The sequence below is a fragment of the Rhinolophus sinicus genome, chromosome 17, assembly GCF_057876585.1.
Source record: "Rhinolophus sinicus isolate RSI-liver-muscle chromosome 17, RSI-T2T, whole genome shotgun sequence".
Taxonomy (NCBI): domain Eukaryota; kingdom Metazoa; phylum Chordata; class Mammalia; order Chiroptera; family Rhinolophidae; genus Rhinolophus; species Rhinolophus sinicus.
The window spans coordinates 100,106,639-100,122,894 of record NC_142517.1 but is presented as its reverse complement, the minus strand read 5'-3'; the positions used below and the strand labels follow the sequence as shown (position 1 = coordinate 100,122,894).

Sequence of the window (16,256 nt, the reverse complement as noted above, 5' to 3'; positions counted from 1 at the left end):
TCTTACCACTCGTGGACCCTAAGCTCCTCTTGGTCCGCTTGTGCTTCCGTGTTGCTGAAGTATCAGCAGCTGTGTGATGATTCTGTGCCAGGCGGGAACAGAAAGAAGCTGTTTACATCACTGTCTGTCTTTACCCCCAACCTCCACAATTCCTGAGAAAGTCATACTCACATCTCCACATCTAGAGAGGAATAAAATGAGGACGTTTCCTCTTGACTGGTATAGACAATTTAACAACCTCAAAACAGAGAACAAAGTTCAGACGTTATTTAAAAATCCAGTCGAGCCTTTTTCTTCACAGTCCCTGGCTTCTTTTCTCTAGGCTATAAAAAAAAAAAAAAATAGAAATAGACCTAGCTCTGAACTGTATCCTGAAGAAAAATATAAACTGGTCTCAGCCACAGTGGGGTGAGTGTTAGGTCACCCACTCGATCAAGGCTTATAGAATGTCTTCTGCCTAAAGTAAGCATGAGCAAACTGAAAAGAAACAACATGATAACTAGTGCATCACAGCAGTGCTTCTAAAACTCAGAATTATTGGAACAAACCCCTGAAACCCATCCTTAGAGAGTGTGACTCATTTGGTCTGAGACGTGACCCACCAATGGGTGTGTCAGCCAAGCTTCCAAATAATGTCACTGTCAGTCTGGTCTGCACGGAAGAGCACTGTACACAGCAGAATGCAGGACTCATGACTCATCCTGGGAGAAAATAGCTCCTGGCGCAGAAGAAGAGTCTGCACATGTGCTCCACGTTTATAGAATGACGTAGTAACACGAATTCAGTAAAATGGGAACTCGAGAGAGAAATAGTGACATGAGGGAGATTATGTTTCTAAGGAACTACATTGAGACCTTAATTGTCCCAATTAATCTAATAATGCAACATGTTTGTTATTGTTTGTTAAAGGAAATGTTAAGTCTGAGTATAAAATAACTGGTTTGAGTTGCTAGATTTTCTCAGAGTAAAGCCAGCAATATGCCTGCATTATGCTTATATTTTATAGTGACAACTGATCTTGATTGATATTCATGAAGAACTATTTACATTTGTATAATTCTAAGTAGAGAAAATGCTGACTTCTTGTTTTGTTGTAATAATCGTAATAGAACTCTTTAAATCACTAGGGAAACCCAGTCTGAACCTAATTAAGCATTGCCCCCCCAAAAAAGTAAGGGCTTTATTGGTTCATGCAACTAAAAAATCCAGTGTAGAGTTCGTTGGCTTCAGGGATTCCGATGTGATTACCAGAACTCTTCATCTACGTCGGCCTCCTTTCTCCGTAAGCCTCCGCCATAACTGGGGAGAAGATTGTGGGGAGGAGGGGCGGGGTGCAGGGGGGCTAGGAAGGATGGGAGAGGAATGAGCATGGATGAAGTCCCAGAAATGTGCTCTGGTGCAACTTGGGTCACATTCCTATTTTTGGATTCTATTTCTTACTTGATACCCACCCTAATAATTTTGTCATCTGTTAACTCTTAGTTTCCTCTATTTGCTCCCTTCACCCAACCTCCTTCCTATCTAGGATCATAGTGTGTGAAGACACGTTTATGGCTTTGTGGTTACAAGCTGCTCCGATCAAGTCCTTAGCTCTTTCAGAATTACCTGGAATGGAGGGAGCTGGCATCGGGTTGCTTGGCTTGGTTAGTAAAGCAGTGTCAGGACCTGGGCACACTCCCTTGGGCCACTGGCTATACTCATTTAGTTTGTGTACTAGCAACTCTTACTAGAGAAAAAAACAATTACTGCTCCTTTGTTTATTGTTACTCTTGTGTTGCTAAGAGCAGAGAAATGTGCTGATGACATTTTCTCCTAAACATGTAAAAAAATATTAGAAAATGCTGCTGGATTTCATTTTAATAACCCATAGGATCTAGAGATGAGACACTATTTTTAAGGTATTAAAATACAGATTATTTTATGCGCCTGCCCACTGCTGGAGCACAACCCTTTTCCCACCAGGAAGGACGTTTGTTGGTACTGCGAATGTAACTGCTATGCCTTCCAGTGCTTTGACAAAACCTCAGATGCATGGATGGCCTGTGGCCACGCATCTGTGGTTTATAGTTCCATGAAAGGTTTTGAGGAGATGAGGAAGGCTGGTATCTTGCAGAATGCAAAGTGATTTTGGAATGTAAAGCATTTTCTTTGGATTGAGTTCCATGGAAGTTTGTCACTGACTGAAATATTAATATGAATATTTGGTCTAAAGAATAGTTTCTCTTGGTAAATAAATACTGTGGGCAGTATATATATATATATATATATATATATATATATATATATATATATATATATATGTAGTTAAGCACGTTGTTTATAAATGATTCTGCCAGTAAAATTCTATACTATAGAATGTGTTGTGAAAGATTTTAATACCTACTTCAGTATTCTTTTAGAAAAGTCTGAGAGAGATGTTAAGTGTCTTGCCCTGATTCTACAGCTTGTAGCAGTGCTAAAAACAAACAAACAAAAACACCCCAAAGCCTACACCCTCGGTGGGGCTTGGGGAAGAAGGAGTGAAAGCAAAGAGGGCTTTGTTAGCAGTTACTCCAGGTGTGAAGAAAAGAGACAATAATAAAACAAAAATTTAATCTTGATTTCACTTCACAACTTTTTTTTTTTTTAACTTTAGCTAAGATGGACTGGAATTTCTCAAATCAACTAAACTGAAAAAAAAAAAAAAAAAAAGCTCGGGAGTACAGGAGATAACCAGAATGAGACAAGGCAAGTTTATATGACAAATTCTTGTCCTAACATCTAAATTCAAGGTACAGATTGACTCAGCCTGTTTCCACTCCCCAAAGTGGATTTACGCACTGCAGTTTTCCTGACCACTTACTCTCCTCACTGTTTCCATGGTGAGAATTGCAAAGCACATACAGAAATTACCAGTTAGTTACATGTCCTAGGCAAGGCGGTTCCTTCATCCTTAAAATTGTTTAAAAAAATACCGCACGTGTCTCTGAGCTAGAGTTTGGATTAGAAGATCTCTTGAAGTTCCTGCAGTTTTAATTCAGTGAAGATGTTCAGATGTTCCTAAGACTTCTCGATGTTTCTGTTGAAGCCCAGCTCTACCTGGGACCGTGGCTTGACGTGACCCATTGCAAAACATAATTTTGTTGACATTTCTTAAAATTCATGCAAAAAATTCATTTCACTCCAAATTGTTCATGTCTTAGCATAAAATGTTTGTTTTATTCTTAATGGCTCCCCCTAAATCGTCAAGCAAAATTTATACTCCAGGAAGTTGTGTTTCTCCTAAGGCTGTAACCCCTGCTCCATTGCATCTTATTCCTCGTGTGTGTGTGTGTGTGTGTGTGTGTGTGTGTGTGTATACATCATCTTAGGAAACATCTACATTATAGAATTGTTTAAACGTATATAAATTTTCTACATAATCTGCAGTAGAGCACAGTAACTGAAGAGGCTGTGTTCCTGGAAACCTATCTAGAAGATGCATATAGAAAGATAATACGAGAGACATAATTAGGAGTTTTAAAGTGTGATATTAAGAGAGTTACGATACCCAAAACACTAAATACTGTATAGAGGAAAATAATGACAAACTTGCTGAAGACCTAGCCTGTGAAAGTTTTGAGGAAGGCTAAAAGGGCGGTCCTATAAATGTTACTTGTGGATGGATGGATGGGTGTGGTTAAGGCAGAGGTTCTCCACTGGGAGTTTTACTCTCTAGGGGACACTGGTGATGAGACATTTTTGATTGTCATGATTGGGAGGGAGAGGGGCATTGCTCCTGGCATCTAAGTGGGTAGAGCTAGAGCTGCTGTGAAATACCCTACAATGTCCAAGACAACTTCCCACAACAAAGAATAATCTGCTCCAATATGATAGGCTGCTGTTGAGAATACTGGGTCAAGGGGAGGAGAATTGGAGGAGGGTGCTGGGAAAGAAGAAAAAGATGGGGAGACAGACCAGTCAACAGACACATGCAGAGTGGTCTCGGGGTCCCAGAATGGAGCCTCGTAATTGCAGCCTGTGGCCCAGACCTGGGAGGGACGAGCCTTAGCTTGATCAGCCCTTTGTATGGGAGAGGGCAACCCTTTTCCAGCCACACATGAAAGGGATTTAGTGTGTTTCCCTGAAAAGAAGACCTAGCCAGACCATCAGCTCTAATGCATCTTTTGGAGCAAAAATTAATATAAGACCCGGTCTTATAATTAATATAATATAATATAATGTAATATAACATAATTATGATATAAGACCAGGTCTTATATTAATTTTTGCTCCAAAAGATGCATTAGAGCTAATGGTCCAGCTAGGTCTTATTTTCTGGGAAACACAGTATAAGGAGAACCAGTGTGTTTTCAAAGGGTCTCCTTTACTTCCCTGGGTAATCTTTCCATGTTTATGTTGAAAATTAACAGAGGATGCCTTTCATTTAATTAATGAAATAAAAAACTAAATTGAAGGTGACAAACATTTTCATGGGAAAGATGTAATTGTTACTGTCAAATGTAACAATCCAACAACAAAGAGAAATGGCTCTTGTTAAGTCCTTTCTCTGATTAGGGAAAACAGAACTTGGAGGGCTTGAAGTTGGTAGCGGGTCACACCAGAGGACAGAAAGGAATACAAAAGAGGCTTTATTTACAGTGTTTTCTGGGTAAGTGCCTGTTTCCTTGGAACTTTTGTGGGAAAGTGAAGCTATGATCAGAAGCAGCTTTGAAATAACATAACTTAAAAAGACTGGCTTTGATGTAGCATTTTTTTTCCTCCTTGAGGCATTTGTATCAATGAGTTAGATGATAAGAGTTGAACATTTTGGACCAGTAGAGTTCAAAATGTCTTCCAAGAATTAATGTGTTTCAATCCTCTGGGCTCCCACCTTTCCTTAGGTTGGCTGGGGAGTGTGGGGGATAGCTTTGGAGTCTGCACTGAGGGGCAAGCAAATCCACAACTTGAAAGTCAGACCTATTCTTGGAATGTTCCAAAATCAGAATAATGTTTCCATTTAGCATCTTGAAAGCATTTTTTGAGGGGTTTCTATGTGCTACGTAACGGGGAGGTAGTGATTGTGAAGATGTATAATACAATTCCTGTGTTCAAGGAGCTTATAGTATTGCAGAACAGACAACCACGCAAAAGTGTTAACTACATCAAAACATGATACGTCCTGGTAAAAGAAGCCTAACAGGGCTACAGGAGCAGAGGGATGAGGCATTAGATCTAAACCCCTGAAAACAGAATTTTCAATAGATTGGAGTCAGGGGTGGGGGGAGGCACAGAAGGAACAGCATTTTAAAAATGAGAAAACAGACCCAGGGTCTTTGATAATCCCTGCAGAGGAAGGGGGCTGGACCACAGAGTATGGGGAGGAGCCGGCAGATACAGATGGGGGATGTGGTGAGAAATCGCCTGGAAAGGCAGGTCCGGGAAAGATGGTTGAGGGCATTGAGAGCTGAGAAATTGGGCACCACTCTATGGATGATAGCCAAGGAAGGTGTTTTTTGTTTGTTTGTTTGTTTGTTTTGCTTAATTTTTTTTATTAGTTTCAGGTGTACAGAACAATGTAATAATTAGATATTTACACCCTTCACAAAGTGATTACCCCCCAATCTACTACCCCTCAGACACCGTATGTAGCTGTTACAATTCCATTGCTCTATTCCCTATGCTGTACTCCATGTCCTGTGACTATATAAATTATATATATATATATATATATATATATATATATATATATATATATAATTATAGTTGATATTCATTATTATTGAGCTTCAGGTGTACAATGCCGTGGTCAGGAAGGTTTTTGTGCAGATGAGCAGCAGAACCAGATGTGGGTTTTAAGAGATGATTCTGGCTGCAGGAGGATATTGGGGTGAGTGGGTAGCAGTGGAGGGGTGGCAGAGGATCCAGAAGAGATGGCCAGAAGCTCTAAGAAAAACATTATTGTGGTATCCTGATAGCATCTCACTCTTCAGACATCTTTGACCTTGGATATATATCCAGTAATTTATTAAATTAAAAACAAAATTGTTAGCTTTTGTGGTCACGATTGCTTCATAGTCTGCAGTTTGTTTATTGTTATTCTAGGGTTCAGTGTCAGGCTGAAACTTAGAATTATCCTCCTTAAATCTAAAGTCTCATGTTTACAATTTAGCTTTTAACCCCTGGGTATCATTTAAATTCCTCTTGGTATCTGTTTTCTGCTCATTGGCTTAGGAGCTTCCCTTCTTGCCCTAAGAGCGTGAATGAAATTCACTGTAAGTAAAGTGCCTAGTGGTTTAGTGTGATTATTCTTTCTTGTTCTTCTGAGAAGTCATTCCTGCCCTTTGTGGCACAGTCCAGCATATAATCTTGGTTTTAATTTCCAGGGGTAATACTTTGTATGTCCTGTGAGTATTGATTTCAGGAAGGACACCTAGCCTAGGTATTCACTTAGGGGACTGATTTTAATTCCAAGGAAAAGTGTATGATGGAAATTAAACTGATTACCTTCTTGGACTGAATGGGAACTCCATGTCAATACAAGTATGAATAGGACCTAGAACTCCTATGTTGCTGAAATCTGAAATCTTGTTAGGCTTGTGCTGGGCTACGTGATACGTATAGGATCCTCACTCCCACCCCAGTCCAGATGGGAAAACGCACTTGCTTTTCTCTGGAGAAGATCGAGCAGTAAAGATATCTCAAGGGTCCCTCATGATGGGATGTGACTCTCCACCTTTTCCAGCTCTCTGAAATTTCTAAAAATAATTTAGTTAAGACATAAGAAACATGTTGCAATGGGACTCATGTTTTTGGTCATGATGGAATAACTGGTATCCAAGCCTGAATAGACAACTAGCAGTAGATGAAATATGTGAAATAACTACTTTCAAGTCATTGTTTCAAGTGCAGGACCTTGATCCCCAAGAGAAAGGAAAATAGAAAAGAACTACATAGAGTGGTCCAGGCTTCCTCCTGGAGGCTGTTTTAGTCGTCTTGGGCTAACCACAGACTGGCTGGCTTAAACAATAGAAATTTCTGTTCTCACAGTTCTGGAGACGAGCAGGCCCAAACTAAGGTGCTCTCAAAATCAGCCTCTGGTGAGGCCTGTCTTCCTGGCTTGTGGATAGCCTGTGTGTACACATGGGCTTTCTTCTGTGCTCACGTGGAGAGAAGGAGGTGGGGAGAGAGAGGAGAGAGAGATGGATCTGGAACCACTTATAAGTACACCAGTTCTGTGGGATTAGGGCCCCACCTTTATGACCTCATTTAGCTTTAATCACCTCCCTCAAGGCCCTATCTCCAAATACAGTCACAATGAGGGTTAGGGCTTCAACATAAGGATTTGGGGGGAACACAATTCAGGCAACAACAGGCACTTTTCAGACTAAGGTGCAGAGAGGGGAATCCCAGGCAGAGCACAGTCATTTTACTAAGCTGAGGTACCAGATTGGAGTTCAAGGCGGTGGCTAGACTTTGAAGGGCAGACACCAAAGAGGAGGCAGCTGTGCAAAGAAAGACACCCAGAAGTCTCCTTAGGCGTTCCTTTGAGTGTATTGCTGAAACCCCATGAGGCCAGGCACAGAATGGGGCGTTGTGAGCTGAACAATTCCCAGAGTTCAAAAGGGCTGGGTAACATACATGTTCTGAGCTGCCAGAATGGAGAGTTATACATTTAGAGCATGCAGTAGAGACCCCAGGAGGGTCACACCTTGGCAGTAGGGCTAAACTAGCCCAGAGGAAAGACTACATCAAACGCACACACACAAGCCTAATAACAAGACTTAAAAGGCTCAACATGATCCCAAAGTAACAACTACCTCACAGAAGAGTTTACATGCTTTGGAGGAAACAACAAAGTTCAACACTCCCCAATGGAGAGTCAATAAAAAATTACTACACATGGAAAGAAACAGGAAAATGTGAACCATAGCCAGGAGAAAAACCAATAAGTAGAAACCACCCAGAAATGACTAAAATGATAGAATTAGCAGACACAGATTTTAAAAGATTTTACACATATACTCACATATATAAAGGAAAACATGAATACAGTGATGAGAGAAATTGAAAGTATAAAAAAAGAACCAAATGGAATTTATAGCAATAAAACAATACAATGTGTTACATAGTAATTCACTGGAAGGCTTAAAAGAAGATTAGACACCTGATGGAAAGATTGGTGAACTTGAAGACGTAGCAAAAGAAATAAACTGAAGAAAGAAAAAAGACTGAAAAAAATCAGAGCATCCATGGGACAACATTCTGAGATAAAATTTTTGAGTAACGAGAATCTCAGAGGAGGCAAGGAGAAGCAAGTATTTGAAAAATAATGCTGAAAAATGTTCCAGGTTTTTTAAAAGTTTGAGGTATAATTCACATGCCATACAATTAACCCATTTAAAGTATACAATTGTTTTTTAGTAATATTCACAGGCTTGTGCAACAATCACCACAACCTAATCTTAGAACATTTTTGTCCTCCCTAAAACAAAGCCCTCCTGGACCACAGTCAATTTTAGAATACTTCCATAAAAAGGAAAGCCTATGCCCTTTAGCTATCACCCCCTTATTCTGTCATCCCCCAGCACTAAGCAGCCACTAACCTATGTTGTATCTATATAGATTTGCATATTCTGGACAGTTCATATAAATGAAATCATACAATATGTGGTGTTTTGTGACTAGTTTCTTTCACTTAGCACAATATTTTTCAGGTTCATCCATGTTGTAGCATGAGTCAGCACTTCATTTCTTTTTATTGCTGAATAATAATCCAGCAATAGTTGTATAGATACACTATTGTATCTTGTAGTTGTATAGATAATACTACATCTTAGTTCATCAGCAGAAAGGACATTGGTATAGTTTCCTCTTGGCTATTCAGAATAATATCACTATAAACATTTATGTACAAGATTTTTGTATGGAAATATGTTTTCAATTCTCGTAGGTATATACCTAAGAGTGGAATTACTGGGTCATGTGGTAACTTTATGTTGAATATTTTGAGGAACTGGCAGACATTTTTCCAAAGTGTCTGTGCAGTTTACATTCCCGCCAGCAGTATATGTTTCAATTCTACACTTCTTATTTTATTTGACTTTTAGATTGTAGCCATCCTACTGGTTATGAAGTGATATTTCATTTTGGTATTTTTTTTTAAGATTTTTATTAAAAAAACATAGCTAACATACAATATTATATCAGTTTCAGGTATACACCATAGTTATTCAACATTTACATACCTAAAGAAGTGATCACTATGATAAGTCCAGCAACCATCTGACACTACAATGGTATCACAACATTATTAACTGTATTCCTCATGCTGTACACTACATCCCCATGACTTGTTTGTTTTGTACCTGGAAATTTGAACCTCTTATTCCCCTTCACCTTTCCCTCCTCTTTTTAATTTTTTCAATTACAGTTAACATTCGATATTATTTTGTATTAATTTCAGGTGTGCAGCATTGGGGTTAGATATTTATATAATTTAAGAAGGGATCCCCCTGACTAATCTAGTACCCACATGGCACTATACATAGTTATTACCACGTTATAGATTATATTCCCAGTGCTTTACTTTACATCCCCATGACTATTTTGTAACTACCAATTTGTACTTCTTAATCCCTTCACCTTTTTCATCCTGTCCCCCAACCTCCCTCCCATCTATCATTCCTATAAATCTAGAACACATCTGACACCATAGTTATTACTGCTTATTGATTATATTCTTTCTGCTATACCCTACATCCCCATGACTACTTTATAACACCAATTTGTGCTTCTTAATATCTTCCCATTTTTCACCCACCCCATCAACCCCCCTCCCATCTGGCAAAAATGTTCTTCGTATCTATGAGTGTGTTACTGTTTTGTTTGTTTGTTCTTTAGATTCCACATATAAGTGAAATCGCATTGCATCTATCTTTCTCTGTCTGATATGCTCCACCCAGCACAATATCTTCCAGGTCCATTCATGCCAGCGAGGATGAAAAGAACCCATTCCCTTCCCTGGCCAGCAATATTCCATTGTATATATGTACCACCTCCTCTTTATCCATTTTTCCATGACTGACACCCAGGCTGCCTCCACATCTTGGCCATTGTAAACAATGCTGCAATTAGCATATGAATTCACATGTCCCTTTGAAGTAGCATTTTGGGTTTCTTCAGGTAAATACCCAGAAGTGGGATTACTGGGTCCTTCTTTGTCTCTTGTTATAGCTTTGGTTTTAAAGTCTATTTTGTTTGGTATAAGTATTACTACATCAGCTTTTTCAGTTTTTTTCCATTTTCATGAAATATTTTTTCCATTTCTTTGCTTTCAGTCTCTGTGTGTCTTTCAATATGTAGGGAGTCTCTTGTTGGCAGCATATATAAGGGTTTTGTTTTCTTATTTATTCAGCCACCCTGTTTTTGATCGAAACATCTAATCCATTTACATTGAAAGTAATTGATAGATATGTAACTATTGCCATTTTATTATTCATATTTTTTATTTTTTATTTTTTGTCTTAAAAAAATTCCTTGTAATACTGGCTTGGTGGTGATGAACTCCTTTAGCTTTCTTCTCTGGGAAGCACTTTATCTGTCCTTCAATTTTAAATGATATACTTGCTGGGTAGAGTAGTCTTTGTTGTAGGTCCATGCTTTTTGTCACTTTGAATATTTCCTGCCGCTCTCTTCTGGCAAAGTTTCTGTTGAGAAATCAGCTGACAGTCTTTTGGGAGCTCTATTGTAGGTAACTAACTGCTTTTAGGATTCTCTCTGTCTTTAACTTTTACCATTTTAATTATAATGTGTCTAGGTGTGGGCCTGTTTGGGTTCATCTTGTCTGGGAATCTCTGCACTACCTGAGCTTGTGTGTCTATTTCCTTTGCCAGGTTAGGAAAGTTTTCAGTCATTATTTCTTCCAATATGTTCTCAATGCCTTGCTTTCTCTCTTCTCCTTTTGATACCCCTATGATGTGAAAGTTGCTATGCTCAATGTTGTCCCAAAGGTCTCTTAAAGTCTCCTCATTATTTTTTTTTTTTTTTTGCTGTTCCGATTGGGTGTGTTCTGCTACATTGTCTTTCAAATCTCTGATTCGATCCTCTGCTTCATCTAGTCTGCTGGTGATTCCTTCTAGTGCATTCCTCATTTCAGTTATTGTATTCTTCACTCCTGACTGGTTCTTTTTATGGTTTCTGTGTCCTGTTTTATGCTTGCAATCTCTTTGTTGAAATTCTCACAAAGTTCCTTGAACGTCCTTATAACCAGTGTTTTGAACTCTATCTCTGGTAGGTTGCCTGCCTCCATTTTGTTAGTTCTTTTTCTGGAGTTTTCTTTTCTTTCATTTGGGAGGTAGTTCTTTGTTTCTTCATTTTGCTGCTTCTCTGTTTGTTTCTATGTATTAGGTAGGGCTGCTATATTCTTTTGCTGGGTGGCCTTATATAGTAAGTACCCTGTGGGGCTGTACCACAGTCTCCCTGGTCACCTGCTCTGTGTGCTCCAGGAGTGTCCCTTGTGTGGGTTGTGTGTGCCCTCCTGTTATAGTTGAGCCTTGATTGCTATTGGCACATCAGTGGGTAGGATTAGCCCTCAAGTTGACTGCCTGTAGGGTTTGGCCACATCCATAGCTTATGGGCTGCTGTGTGTGGGGTTTACTACATGGAGTAGGATTCAGCCCAGCAGGCTCTGGTGCCTGTTCAGACCACTGTTTGTGTGTGCCACTAGTGGGGCTAATTGGGTGGTGCTCTGCTGTCATCTGAGCCAACCTTCAAGTATGTTGGTTCTGGGGCCTCTTGGGAGGGGGTCCATTGCAGGCCCAGGTCAGACACTGCCTGTGACTGGCCGGGAATTACCTAGTAAGAGTTATAAAGCAATCCACTGTTGGTTGCTGTCTGTGCTGGACCTGGAGGCATGTGGGAGAGGCCACACTGTGAACTGAGAATGCTGCCACCAGTATCAGGTCTGGGGTAGCTCTGCAAAATGCTAGGACACACTGAAGTGTGCTGCTGCCCAGTGCTAGTTGCCAGCTCCCATAAGGTTCAACCACCAATCAAGCCTCCTGCCTTATGGAATTGGGTGTGGTGGGGTCTCAGTGAGTCAGCAGAGCAGAGCTGCAGAGCTCACCAGACCAAACAGATTCAGATTTGGCCATAAGCGTAGTGGGTGGGCTTAACACAGGAAAGATGGCACTTGCCTGCTGGCTGCACGGGACGAGAAAAGGACCTCACACAGGGAAATTGCCAGCTGTCCTCCAGGCTGCCCTTCAGTCTGCCCCCCATGTGCCTCTGATGCTCCCCCAAGGCACCATCCCCCTGCCGGATCCCAGGGTGAGTACCTGTGAGTGAGTGAATCTGTGTGTGGGCCCTTTAAGAGGACATCTGGGTTTCCCTCAGCCTTCCATCCCACCTAAAGTCAGAATCCCCACTTTTTTACAGCCAGGTGTTGTGGGGGCTCCTATTTCCAGCACCAGTATTCCTGGGTGGGAAGCCTTGTGTGAGGCTGAGATCTCTTGCTCCTCCATGTGGAATCTCTGTAGCCGAGATACCCCTCCCAATTTTCATCCACCACATGACAGATGTTTGGGACCAGCCCATTTTGCATCTCTGCCTCTCCTACCAGTCTGAATGAGGCTTCTTCTTTGTATCCTTTGTTATAAAACTTCTGTTCAGCTAGACTTCAGATAGTTCTCCAGGTTGATTGTTCTATAATTTAGTTGTAATTTTAATGTGTTCACAGAAGGATGCAAGCACAGTGTGTATCTACTCCACCATCTTGGATCATTCAGCTCATTGTGGTTTTTATTTACATTTTGTTTTTTGATAGCTAATAACGTTGAGCATCGTTTCATGTGCTTATTGGCCATTTGTATATCTCCTTGGAGAATGTCTATTCAGATCTTTTGCTCACTTTTAATTGAGTTGTCTTGTTATTTATTGAGTTGGAAGAGCTTTGTATATATTCTGCATACTAGAATTTTATCAGATATGCAAGTATTTTCTCCTAGTTTGTGGGTTGTCTTTTTACTTTCTTAATGGTTCCTCTGAAGCACAAAAATTTTTAGTATTAATGAATTTCAATTTATCTTTTTGGGGGGTCACTTTTACTTTTGGTGTTTTATCTGAGAAACCATTGCCTAATTCAAGGTCATCAAGATTTATGCCTGTGTTTTCCTCTGAGTTTTAGTTCTTACAGTTAGGTCTTTGATCCATTTTACATTAATTTTTTTAATATGATAAGAAGAGGGGTCCAACTTTATTTTTTGCACGTGGCCATCCAGTTGTCCCAACACCATTTGTTGAAAAAGACTATTTTCTCCTTGTTGGAAAATCAACTGATCATAAATGTGAGGGTTTATACCTGAATTCCCAATTCTCCGTTGATCTACATGTCTCGCCTTATGCCAGTATGACACTGTCTCGATCACTGTAGTTTTGCAGGAGGTTTTGAAATAGGAATGTCTGAGTCTTCCAACTCTGTTCTTCTTTTTCAAGATTGTTTGGGCTATTCTGGGTCCCTTGTATTTCCATACGAATTTTAGGATCATCTTGCCAATTTCTGCAAAAAAGCAGCAGGATTTTGGTAGAAATTATGTCAAATCGGTAGATCAGTTTGGAGAGTATTACCTACCATCTTAACAATTTTACATCTTTTGACCCATGAACATGGGTGTCATTCCATTTATTTAGGTCTTCTTTAATATCTTTCAACAATGTTTTGTAGGTTTCAGTGTACGAGTCTTTACTTCTTTTCTTAAAATTGTACCTAGGTATTTTATTTTTTGATGCTGTCGTAAATGAAATTGTTAATTTCATTTCAGAATGTTCATCGCTCGTGTAGAAATACAGTTTATTTTTGTACATTAATCTAGTATTCATTCTGTAACTTTATTGAACTCATTTATTAGTTCTAATATTTGTATGTATATATGAATTACTTAGGATTTTTTTAATATATAAGATCATTCCATCTTCAAAGAGAGAGAGTTTTACTTCTTTCTGATCTGGATGCCTTTTATTTCTTTTTCTTGCTCTGACCAGAACCTCCATTTCAATAAGTAGAAGTGGCTAGAGCAGACATCCGAGCGTGTTCCTGATCTTGGTGGAAAGCATCCAGCCTTTGATCACTAAGTCTGATGTTAACTGTGAAGTTTTCATAGATGTCCTTTTTCACGATGAGGAAATGCGCTGCTTTTTCTGCATTTATTGAAATGATCGTGTTTTCCCCCTTTATTCTGTACTATTGTCTATTAAATTAATTAATTTTTTCAGATGTTAAACCAACCCTGTATTCTGGGATAAATTTCACTTGCTTAGGGTGTATAATCATTTTTATATGTTGCTAGATTTGGTTTGCTAACACTGGTTGAGAATTTTTACATCTATATTCATCAGCTACATAGATATTTAGTTTCTTTCTTGTGCTATCTTTGTCTGATTTGGTATCAGGGTAATACTGACCTCATGGAATGGGTTGGGACATGTTCACTCTTCTATTTTTGGAACAATTTGTGAACAATTAACATTAATTATTCTCTATGTTTGGTAAAATTCACCAGTGAAGCCATCTAGGCCTGGGCTCTTCTTTGTGGAAATTTTTAAATTACTAACTTGATCTCTTCACTTATTGTAGGCTGAGTCACATTTTTCATTTCTTTTTATGTCAGTTTCTGTAATTGGTATACTCCTAGGAATTTGTCCATTGCATTTAAACTATCTAATTTGTTAGCACACAGCTGTTCATACTATTCCCTTATAATCCTTTTTATTTTTGTAAGTTTGGTAATGAATCATGTCCCCTCTTTTATTCCTGTTTCAAGTACTTGGAATCTTCTTTCTTTTTTCCTTTCGCCAGGGCTTTCCTAACTAAGTGCTTGTCGATTTTGTTGTTCTTTTCAAGGAATGAACTTTTGGTTTTTTGTTGAATGTTTTCCCTGTTTTTCTATCTACTAAAAACTAAAAATAAAGAGAAAAATCTTCAAAACAGCCACAGTAAAACAAGACACATTGCTTATAGAGGGAGAGGAAATGCTGCAATACAGGAGATAATGGACTGATGCTACACTTACAACAGATGAATTGATTTTTTAAAGTTGATTAAGAAAAACATACTTTCTTTGATTCTAAGGCTGTCAGTTTGATCTCTCCACAAGACAGTCTGCTTTACCAGGAAGAACTCTTTGCCTATCCGCAAGTTCCCAGCCACCATGTCCCAGAGTTTTTCATGGTGGAGGTGATTGTTTACCCTTCAAGCATAAAGGGAAAAAACATCCAAAAGAGCAGTGCCGACCCCAGTGTAGGCAGGAGTCTGTGCTGATTATGATGCTTTTAGGGAAATACTGTTTTTCTCCCTTATTTTGGTCCTAATCCAGTCGTGATCAACCTTGTCTGCATTTTAGAATCAGCTATGGGAGCTTTAAAAAGCTACCAAAATCCCTCTACATCCCAGACCAATTTAAATTTAGAATCCAGTGGTGAAACCAGGCAATCTGAGAATGTGTGTGTATTAATATAAAACATGTATGTATGTTGTGATTTCTTTTTTACTTATGTGGAAATTTAAAAATATATACCAAAGTGGAGAGAATAGTGATCTTCAAACAGGGGGTATGAGAACCCCCAGGGGTGAAGGCTTCTCCACGGGATCACCGTCAGCTGAATAGCCAGGGTAGAATTGACACCCCAAATATGCTTTGTCCAGCTTCCCCACCCATGTGAGGTGCAAAATGGATGTGGTTCTTGGTCATGAAGCAGCTACCATTACACACACACACACACACACGCTGCTGTGAAGAAAACTTTTCCTCTATGAATTTACGTCCTAGTGGTTGGAGGCCTATGAGTTAACTGACAACTGCCAGTTTAGAGATGACTGTCCAGTGATTTGCAATTCTTTGCTTTCAACCAAATTTTAAAAGGATGAGCCAAATTTCCACTAAAATTTTACTTTCAATTTACCAAAATTTGTCATGTTGTTGTGATCAATTATGTGGTACTAATAATTGTAATGTTAAGTCAATCAAAAGAATGTTTTTGAACACTTAGAGCCATAAGAAGGTCATAAGAAGTAAAGTTCTAAAATTTTAAAATAATACGTACTTTTGTGGTCAAAAAGGATTAGGATGTAATCAGTAGTATGATCTTCAAGCATAAAAATATATCCCAGTCCAACAAACTTCCTTGGAGGAAGTAGAAATGAAAGTATACGTTCAAAAAGAAAAAGAATGTTAAAGAACTATTTTATAAATTTTTTAAATAGATAATGCTGGCTATCTTTGCTATGGTATTTAGATTCCATT

General features: G+C 39.1%; 1 long non-coding RNA gene across 1 annotated transcript in view; it reads left to right on the top strand.

Annotated features, from left to right (window-relative positions):
- Positions 1–4,240: 4,240 nt before the first annotated feature.
- Positions 4,241–16,256, top strand: part of LOC148754832 (uncharacterized) — a 41,346-nt gene continuing 29,330 nt past the window's right edge. Inside the window, exon 1 of the long non-coding RNA XR_016019835.1 lies at positions 4,241–4,630. This is a non-coding gene — a long non-coding RNA (uncharacterized LOC148754832). The remainder of the gene's footprint in view (positions 4,631–16,256) is intronic.